The following is an 11,142-nucleotide window of genomic DNA, read 5'->3' on the forward strand; positions in this document are numbered from 1 at the left end:
TCTACTCTACTCCTTTTATTCTATTCTATTCTCCTCTATTCTTTCATTCTACCCTACTCTATTCTCAGCACACGCAATACAGTCAACTATCAGTCAACTGTCAACCTAACCTATCCCAGAGTAGAAAGCACAAGATAGCCAAAATAAGTGAACTTACTGACTAGTGCATGAAAGTGACCGATGCATTTTTGATAGGCAAAAAAAGAAAGAGGATGAAAGAAAATCCATTAAATATGGGAGCTACACTTAGTGATTGCTGAACAGTGGCCTATCTTAAATTATCCTTTACATACTGTGTTTCCCCAAAAGTAAGCTCCCCCCCCCCAGAAAGTAAGCCTCAGCTTGATTTTCCAGGGTGGGCCTAATATAAGCCCTAGTCTGGGGGCAAGGGTGGGAGTGGGGGTGGGTGAAGCTGCCCCATGAGTCCTGCACCTACAGAAATGGCTTGAAGCATCATGCGGCATCCTGCCGCAAGCGATGGCAATGGCTCAAAGAGCTGCTCGGCTTCTTCCCGTGAGTGGTGGAAACAGCCTGAAGCCCCATGCAGTGTCCTGCCACAAACAACGGCAATGGCCCAAAGAGCCACTCGGTTGAACAGCGGAAATGGCCTGAAGTGCCATGAGGTGTCTTACCGCAAGCAATGGCAATGGCCTGAAAAGCCACAGCAATGTCCCGAAGCACTGTGCAACCTCCTCCTGTTAGTGGCGTCTCTGGCGTGACGAGCCACACTACTTGACAAGTGTTGGGACATGAGAGGCCTGGCTACAGCGGTCCGACTGGCAAGGTAAGTGGGTGTGGGGCATGTGGGGCAGCTTCACCCCCACCCCACCCCTTAGCATGGCAACAGTGCAATATGGCCACATGGCTCCAGCTGCAAGTGGCGGCAATCAGCTGCTGAAGAAGTCAAGCAGTGGCGCGACAGGTGTCGGGGTGTGGGAGGCCTGGCTGTGGTGATCATAAGGTAAGAAACACACCCCCAAAATAAGACCCAGTGCCTCTTTTGGAGGCAAAAAATATATATAAGACCAGGTCTTATTTTCAGGAAACATGGTAGATACCATTCTAAATGTTGCCCTTTTTCTTGCTCACCATTCAAGGTTTAAATAGGTTTATGCCACATAGCCATTCTGGAAAATAACCAGATTTGTCCCTAATGAAGCTTCTCCAGGGCTATGATGTAAAAATTATATTGCATTTCCACTGTCTATCATCATCACCTTTGAGACAGATGACTACTTTAGGAGAGCAAGTAGCAATAATCTTTGGCTGAGGAGCAACCAGTTGGTTTCCTCTGGTTATCCTTGTTATTACTGCAGGACTGGACAGGATGCAAATGCAGTAAATGGTATATGGAGGATTCCATATCTGGAGTGTAGCTGGAATAAATGCTTTGTAAGCTAATAAGATAAAATAAGATGGTAAGGTAAGATGGTAAGGTAAGATGATAAGATAAGCTGCCAAGATAAGGTAAGGTAAGGTAAGATGCTTGTTTATATGAGGAAGCTATCAGTCAGAGCAAAGAGTGGAGAAACTGTCATGAGAGGATGACAACTTTGGAAAAACTAAAAATTGTACAAATTGGATTTGTTCTGCATTAGCTTAGCCATATTTGGGAGAATATTAGAGGTAGAGAACTAGTGAACAGATGAGAGGACATTGGGCAAAAAAAAAACACCCTAAGACTGGGAGGAGATAATCTCTACCATTCCTTACTTAGTTTACTTTTCATTTATTTTATATAAAAATCTAGAGACAAAGGAGAAATTGGTTTCATATGTGTTTAATTTGGCCCAGATTCATCAAATAATGGGAAACAGTTACAGGAACTGAAATTGGTACATCCTGCAATATCTCTTGTATTTGCAGCACATAGCTCCAGTATAATTTGTGCATCATTGTTTCTTTAGAGACAATGTACTTTTTGGGAGCAAAATTATAATGTTCAGCACAAAAAGACAAAACCCCAGTGTCAACAGATATTTGCTAATGTTGAATAAAATATTATTGCAAATGTTATTAACACCAAGTTTAAGTTATTATAACATTGAGAAATTAGATCTAGCCTTGTTTTCTTTGCCTTCCTCATCTAGATCACAAACCAAACATTATGCGAGGAAATGTTTCTTTGCCCTCCAAAACACGCTATTTAGTAGTGACAGTATATCAATATTTTCTTCTACTATCATAAAAGCTTGTGGACATGTGATAAAGCAAAGAAACATTGGTGTAGGATTCATACATTAATGCAAAAAATTCTTAAAGTGAACATAAAGATTAAACCAGAAACTTTCCTTCTGGGTCTAATGGAAAAAGACTTGGGAAAAAAAATTGAACTCTGATTTTATATATGGTGACCACAGCAAGACTGCTCTATGCACAAAAATGGAAGGATGCTTCGATTCCGACCATGGGGTGAATGGTTACAAAAGCTGATGGAATTAGCAGAAATGGCTAAATGGCTGTTTTGATAAAAGACTATAAGTACTTTGTTTATACTTTGAAAGCATTTCTGGATTTTGTGCTTGAGGTAGAAAAAAATGATACTATGATTTGGGGTTTTACTGATTAGACTGATTTGTTGATACAGAAATGTCTAGTGCATACTACTATAGAAATGTAAAAAGTTGAGATTCGATCTTAATGTCTTATTTCACTGCAACAGAGAGAGTTGGAAGTCAATGCCCTTTGTTTTTTCTCCTCTCCTTCTCCACACTTTTTTATTTTTCCCTTTCCCTTTGTTGCCCCTTACTATTTGGTTTTGTATTTTCATATTTTATGTTGTAGATGAATAAAATTATAAAAATTAAAAAATATGAAATAAAAGCTTGCAGCTACAGTCTTGTTCAGCAGTGACATTTTTAAAAGATTACCTAGACAGAGCCCCTGACAAATATTGTTTGAATTTGCACTTATTGCATTATTCACCATCTTCTACAGACTCAGTGATGAGTAGGAGGCACTTTATCTTGGCAACCAGAAAGGGCCTTGCCACTTTTAGCCTAGCAACACTTTGTCTAGGAAGGCTGTCACTCCCAAACAGTTGCTAAAGATATGCATGTAAAATTGTTAGATCAAGTCTAATTTGCAGTCTCAAAATAACAGTCTAATTTAGAAATATTTCCCGTCTCCTTTATTGGCTTTCCTTCACAGTTATAAAACCCTGAAATATAAGATGTGCACATTTTTTCCCTTTCTCATACCTTTTTTTATCAACTACGTGTGTTGTACAGAGAAGTAGAAAGCCTATAAAACTGTAGGGGATCCAATGCTCTTCTACATGAATATTCCTGAGCTGGTTTGAAAATAGTCGTGTACTTTTGTGTTTCCCATGTTGAACTGATTTATTTTTAATTCCATAACCTAATATCACCTATTTTTCAAATACTTCTGAGTATTTGAGAATAAAAGTGGTGATATAAGAAGGGCTTTTTTCCTTACAAGTTACTGATTTAAGGAAAGGAAGTAGGAAAGTTCAAGTATTTTGGAACAAAAAATTTCCATAAGGAGAGCAAGGACATTTCTCCCAACTCTTTCAGTTTGGTCCACAAAAATAATTCAAGATTTTCTGATTTCTGAAGTAGAGGTAGAGATTAATTTCCAGATTAATCTAAGGTAGGTTTGGAAGAGCATACATGATTTCTGGAAAGTTCTAGAAGCTTATCTCAAATTTATATAAGACTTACTCTCAAACTGGCTGCCCCAGAAACCCTTTGAGTCTTATGCCTCCTGCTCAGGCACACTAGCTTAAAAATTCCTTCATTTATCTTCCTTGAATTTCCTAAGCTAGCATCCTTTTCTGATTCTGCTATATGGAAAAGATTATTCTTTCACTATCTATACTATATTTCTGACAACTAAAATGTGAAAATAAAAATAATTCCACCTTATAGCATTATAACCTCAAGACATGCAACTAAAAACATTCAGCTCCATCTTCCCTCTTTTGGAAAATGAAGCCAATTTCACAAGGGATAGACAAAAGTAAAGTTTATTAGGGGGGGAAAAACAATACGAAACAATTATGGATAAACTTTACATACAAATTACCTGAAGAGTCTCAATAAACAAAACATATTTTCAGGCATACTCTGAGGTTAGGTTCAAGGCAGCAGAAGACCCAATTCTCTTAAATGTTTCAGAAAGAAAGATGTGATCGCACATAAAACACCTCAAGCTTACAGTAGTTCCTAACTAAAGCATTTACATAGGAAGCCCTCAGCAAATTTCCCTTTCTACTCAAATTTGCAAGACTTCCTCTTTTCCCCCCTGAAAGTTCCAAATTTAATCTGGTGTTTAGAGAACTATGTCTCCTTTCTTTTTTTCCTAACTTGTAGCCACTTTCCTTCTTTCCTTCAGGAGTTCTGCAGTAAAATCTTGCAAAGGGGAATCTGTCTGCCTACATGACAGGGAGATCAACTCACCTACCTCAAAAGACAGAGAAACTTGAAATGCAGGCTGGCATTATTTGTGACAACGTGACAATCAGGTCAACATACACAACACATTGTTTAAGTCTTAAGCACTTTATTCTTATTAGTAATTTTAAAAAACAGAGCCTTGGTGGAGCAGTGGGCTAATGCCTCCTTAAGTAACACCAGCTGCCTGCAATTAGTGCAGGTTCGCATCCCACCAGGCTGAAGGTTGACTCAGCCTTCCATCCTTCTGAGGTAGGTAAAATGAGGACCCAGATTGTTGGGGGCAATTAAGCTGACTTTGTAATAATGCTGCTGGGGCTGGTTGGCAAAAGCCCTAATAAGCAGGCATATACATAGAATGAAGGCTATTGCTAAGCACATTGATTTGTGCTTCTTAGATTGTAAGCCGTCCTGAGTCTTCGGAGAAGGGTGGGATATAAATGGGATTTTTTTTTAAAAAAAACTTGTCAGCTCTGCCTGGTTTGGCTTGGTGCTTCACAGGCATCAAAAGCTGGAAGGGGGAAGGAAGGGGGAAGGATGAAAGGGGGGAAAACAGTATTTAGCAGCCTGGAAATATTTTCCCCTCTCAGAAACTGGATGAGTCAACTCCCAACATATTAAAGGCCCCCAAACTGCTTGAAAAATTCCACAACTGATACCCAGATAAGCCACATTGAACTGTTTTGCTAATTGAGAAATTTTCTGTATCTCTCCCTCCCCTCCCCTCTTTTTCTTTTTCTTTTGCGGGACTAACATCTCTCTCAAGGGGGTCAGAAGGTCAGCTCTGCCTGGTTTAGTTTGGCACCTCACAGACATCCTGCTATCAAAAGCTGGAAGGGGGAAGAAAGGGGAAGGATGAAAGGGCAGTAAAGCTTTGTATGTGATGGGAAATTGTGAAGGGGGAATAATAGGTATAAGGACTAGACCAGAGCTTTTCAACCAATGGTACAGGTACCACCTGTGGTACATTGGCACCTGGCAGGTGGTATGCAACCAACTGAGAAAAGTGGTAGTGGGGGAGGGGAATGAGCTGAACCAGTGGCAGCACCGCACAAGCCTGAGTGAGAGATGGCTGGAGCTTCAGGGCTGTCAGGGCTCAGCAGAAGTGCCAGGATCAGTGCCACCTTCCAGCTGATCGGCGCTTCTTCAGGACTGTCAGCTGGAGCTCGGTGCAGATCCTGGTGCTTCTGCTGAGCCCTGAAGAAGCGCCGATCAGCTGGAATGTGGCAGCATCTTGTGATTTACATTCAGATGCTTGGCAACTGATTCATATTTATGACGGTCACAGTGTCCCAGGGTCATGTGAAGTGACCAAAACCTGCTGCAACCACCCAGCAGATGGGGGGAATAAAAACCAAACACCCCACCCCACCCCACCCTGCTGCCAATCCTCAACATAAATGCTCACAACAATGAAAACCTCGGACAGGAGGAAGAGCACCGGGTGGGCAGGTGTCTTGCTTGGCTGTGCCTTGGGGGGCACTTTTTTCAGTGCCATTGTAACTTCGAACAGTCCTCTTTTTTTGTCATCAAATTTTTGACACCTTGCTAGGCGACTGGTGGTACTCGGATGTTGCCATATCCTAAAAGTGGTACAATGGGTGAAAAGGTTGAAAAACCCTGGACTAGAGTAGCCAGATCTCGTTTGTACCAGCATCCCACAGTCAGGCATAACATGTGGATTATCCCCAAACATCTCAGAATTCTCAAATCACCCTGGCGAGCTCTGGTTGACTGGAAACAGAGTGGTCCTGGGGGTGGGGGAAATGGGTGTAAATAGATATTATTTTTAAAAAATGAAATCTTGATTTTGGGTTTTGCAGATTAACTTAGTTGTTATAGAAATAACTTATATACTTACTAAGCTGAGGCAACAATTTTAATTTGTTCTTTACTGAATTGAAAAAATGGGAAATCAATACTTATTTTTCTTCCTTCCTATCTCTCATTTTCCCCCTCTTTCCCTTATTTCCCTATTATCTTTATTACCATTTGAGTTTTACATATGATAATGTTAATCAAAATATATAGTAAAAAAAGAATTTACACCTTATTTCACTTCCCTGGGTAAGCTACTTTCATGGCCTGTAATCAGTAAAAAGTAAAAAGACCACCCATCTATACATGCTCAAATGAAATATTCTATCATAGTTTATATATAATTTTTGAGATGAGCTTCCCCGTGAACTTCCTCTCATCTTTTAGTTGCTTATGAGCAATATTTCTTCCACTGTTTCTCACAGGAACCTATTTCAGGGTAACTGAAAATTGTGTGTGTTGGGGAGAGGTTGTTACTATAACAGAGACAGACAGACAGACAGACAGACAGACAAGTAGGTACTGTTTTTCTCTCACATAACAGATATTAAAATCCCTTTATTTCTCTTCATTGCCAAGCAGGGGGCCTGCTTACTTCGCCAATAGCTAAAAATAGATTGAGGCTAAATGGCTTTTGTTTCCTGAAAGATAAAAGGAGCTACTGTTCTTTTCACTCACTTCCTTCTTATCAGCTAGCTGGGCACTGAGAGCCTGAATCATGGGCTAACACTATTCTGTTCTTTCTTTTCTTCTGATAAAGGAGAATATTTGTAGCTCAGGGATGAAATGATGAGTCTTTGGCCTCTCTGTTGCGTTCCAACAACCAGACCAACAACCAAGAAATAAACAATACCCCAATCAAGGAACTGCCAAACAGGGTAACAGTAAACAGCGCAACCAAAGAACCTCCAAGACCATTCCACCAACACCGACAGGGCAAGCCACCAGAATGTCTTTTGTTCCTTGCAATTCTTCCCATGTGTGCCTACTGCAGGGGAAGCAAGCAGGGGGTGAAGCTGTTAATTAGCGAACCCTCAAAGATGCTTTTAATGAGGCAACTGGACTTTCTTGTTTTTCTTTGAAGATGTTTCCCAAAGCAACTTTGAGACAACTATGACTGAGAATCTCCATAAACTGTTAATTAGTGTTTGTTTGTTTTTTTAAAAAAGGATTTTATCTTCACAGCTGTCAGGCCTCTGGGCACCATAGCAATGAATCTCAAACCTCCAGATACTTGGCACAGTAGTCAGCAACTTACTGTAACAGAAGCTCACAAAGGTGTGTCATGGTTAGATAAATTGTTTCAGTGCAGACAAGAATAAAGCCATATACCAGAGAAGATTTGTTTACTGCCTTCTTTTTATTTTCAAAGCCTTCCTATGCTTGGCTTTTAAAAATGTCTTATTTTGAAGACAGAAATTATCTTGAAAGAGAAATTTCCCATTCCTAGAATGTCTTTGAAATTTTGTGCAGTTGCAAGCTCCTAATCATTACATTGAGAGCCAGTCTGGTGTAAAGGTTAAAGCATCAGGTTACAAACTGGTTAGAGGTTAAGGCAGAGGTCCCCAACTTTTTGGGCACCAGGGACGAGTTCAATGGAGAGAGGTTTTTCCATGGACCAGAGGGGGCGTGGTTTTGTGTGCTGCCTGCATCTCGCGGATGGGGCTTTGCTTGTTTGTGCAGGCCAATTGCTGGCATGCCACAGACCGGTACTGGTCTATGGACTGGGGGTTGGGGATCCCTGGTTAAGGCATCAGGCTACAAACCTGCCTTAGGGTACAAAGCCAGATGGCTGACCTTGTGCCATTACTCTCTCACAGCTCATGAAAGGAGGCAATGGCAAACCACTTTGGAAAACCTTGCCAAGAAAGCTTCAGCGACTTGTCCCAGAAGTCTCAGAATCAGACATGATTGAATGAAAGAAAAACATCATAAAATTATTTCCTAAGATTGTAATATATTGTTCATTTTGTGTCAATACCAAATAGCATTCCTCCATTTTCTTATATACACATAAAGCAGTTAATTTCTAAGACAGTATTTTCAGTTTAACACTTTGACTACAGCAGAATTGTTCTTCAAGAATTTGGAACTAACCTTCCACACAATCAAAAGTTAAACACAATAGTCTTCATAAATACTTTCCACAATTAGAAATATTAGGATCCTATAGCTCTAAAACACAAGCATTTGTACCATTGGCTAAGCATGTCTCAGAAGATAAAAGGAAGAAAATACTTATAGTACAGTATTAGATATTTCATCTTGCATATGACCAAGCAAAAGTTATACTTAAAGGTTTTCAGTTAATTTGCACAAAATCAGAATGTAAACATTGTAGTGGCTATATACTGTATGTCTCCTTAACTCAACTTAGTTTAGCAATGATCAGATATTAGTATCAAAATGAGAGGTTTGTGGCCTGACTTATAAAACATAGACTGTTGTGGTTTATGTAACATAATAAAGCATAAAGCAGATGGTCTGAGCTTAAGCATTAAATACATCAAATTTGTATCAATTGTTCATAACCACATAGATTTTCTGTAGGATGATCTCCTCCTCCTCCTCCAATACTACAGACATTGTTATCATAATTGAATCCATTTCTCTTTTCCTTCTCTTTTCTTTCTTACTATCTTTCCTAGCATTATAAATTTCTCCAGAGAAATAAGTCTATAACACTGCGAAAGATGGAAGGAAAGAGAAGAGAATGACCAGCAACAAGGTTGATTGCAGTGGTGGTGGGTGCACTGTTGGAAGACCTGAAGGGCCAAATTGTCCTGGAGAAGATCTATCTCTGTAGTTGCTAAGAATTGAAACCACCTTGATGGCATATAATCATAATAAATCATTGTTCTTTGAATGTTCTTTGTTCTCCATTTATATGTAAACATGGGCACATTAAACAATTATTTGTGAAGTCTAATTGATATTATTTAGTCAAGCCAGTACGTCTTTGTTGTGTCATTAATGACTATAAAAATACTGCTCCTTCTTTATTTATTTTTTATAACTTAGGAGGTTAACAATTTGATATTCTGATTGAAAATGTACAATTTTAGTTCATGAAGAGACTCATATTAAATATTATCCATATCAGCTGTGTATCTTCTGAAGAAACTCCGAGCCAGTGTAACTGGAATCTTGAAATACCTGATCAAAGAACATTGTTTTGACACAGCAAACAGTCTTTGCATATATAAAATACTTGAGTAAGCAAGTACTTTGATTATATTTTCTTATGTTCTCTCCATGTTTTAGTACAAAAATGCATTGGGTTTTAGCTTTTTAATCCACAGCCACTAGATGGCAAACTTAGCTTCATATAGAATTCAAGCATGTTACATATTGGACTGAACTTTTGGAATAAGTGTTTTGTTAATACAGGAAGAATATTCTTAAAGCCAAATAGATTCTGCTAGAGACAGAATTAATAGAACAAGGATTTATTCTTAACAAAATGCAAGCAAATCTCAAGAAAGCTATACATTCTAATAGGCTGGATGGCTCTCTGGGACTGTACAGGATATAATGGGAAGACGTTCCATCTATAATTACCTGCACCTATTCTTATGGAAACCCTGTTCAGTATACTGCCATATTCAGTTGTAATCTATCTCTACTCTGTTAAGCAAGAGGGAAAAGTGAGGGGAAACAAAAGTTGTGCCCCAACTTTTTTCTTGTCTGTAGTTTCCCTGGGTAGTTGGATTATGTAGTAGGCTAAATTAGCTGTCAGAATGAGAGTATGGATTCCAAAAGAAGGCAAAAGGCTTTTATTATGCAGATTATATTTAACAAGTAAATGAGAGTGGAAGACTCTGGGGTATTATGTATTTACCTCAGTGCCTCTTCTTTCATACACAAACACACAAAATACAAGTATAAATAGCCGTCGACTTATGACTATTAAATTAATGACCATTCAAAGTTATGATGGCTCTGAAAAAAAAATTAACAATTAGTGCTTACAACTGTTGCAGCATCCTCACAATCACAATATTGCAATTCGGGCACTTGGCAACCAGCATGTATTTATCCTGGGGTCACGATTGTCATTTGAGACTTTCCCAGCCAGCTTACAACAAACAAATTGGGGTGGGTGGGTGGGGGACAGTTTTGCTTAACAACTGTGCAATTTACTTAACAACTGTGATGATTTGCTTAACAACTGCAGTCAAAAAGGTTATAAAATTGGCCATGGTCACATGATGATTCTCTTAATGACCACATCACTTAGCAATGGAGGTTCCAGTCCCAGCTGTGGTTATAGGTTGAGGACGACCTATAGAACAAATATAGATAGAACAAAGTACAAGGCACAGCTGAGATGATTCCTAAATACAGCTGCAATGAAAATCTTAATCTCATCTAGTTCCATTTGTCTATGGATAACTATTTTCTATTGATTCTCCAGCCCTTCTCTGGGTTAGGGTGGCTTTCTTATCTGACTGAAGTAAGTAGATGAAGAGGTACCCTCCCATGAAAAGATCAAAAGCTTACAGCAAAATGGAGCTGCCCCCTCTCACTTTCATCTTTGATTGTAATAAACTGAAACTGAAATCATTTTTAAAATGTGATCTTGGAAAAAGGAAAAAAAAAACTCTGTTCTTCATTGATTGCCAGATTTCCTGGGCTAGGGTGGTCTCTACCTGCTGTCTAGATTATGAGGTATACTGTAAGTCCTTTAACACTCTTGTGCCTAAATGTTTCTAGAATGTACTTTTGCCCAATAGGTCACCATATCATTTCTAAAACATGTTCAGAAGTATTACTGATAAAATTCTGTATGATTTCAAGGAAACATTCAACCAATGTTGTGCCGTGTAACAGTAATTCTATATATACCATATATTTAAATTAAAGCAAATATTATCCAATTATTTCAAGGTTAAACATTGCCTCATCA

The sequence above is a fragment of the Vipera berus genome (genome assembly GCF_964194415.1).
Source record: "Vipera berus genome assembly, chromosome: 7".
NCBI classification, from domain to species: Eukaryota; Metazoa; Chordata; class Lepidosauria; order Squamata; family Viperidae; genus Vipera; species Vipera berus.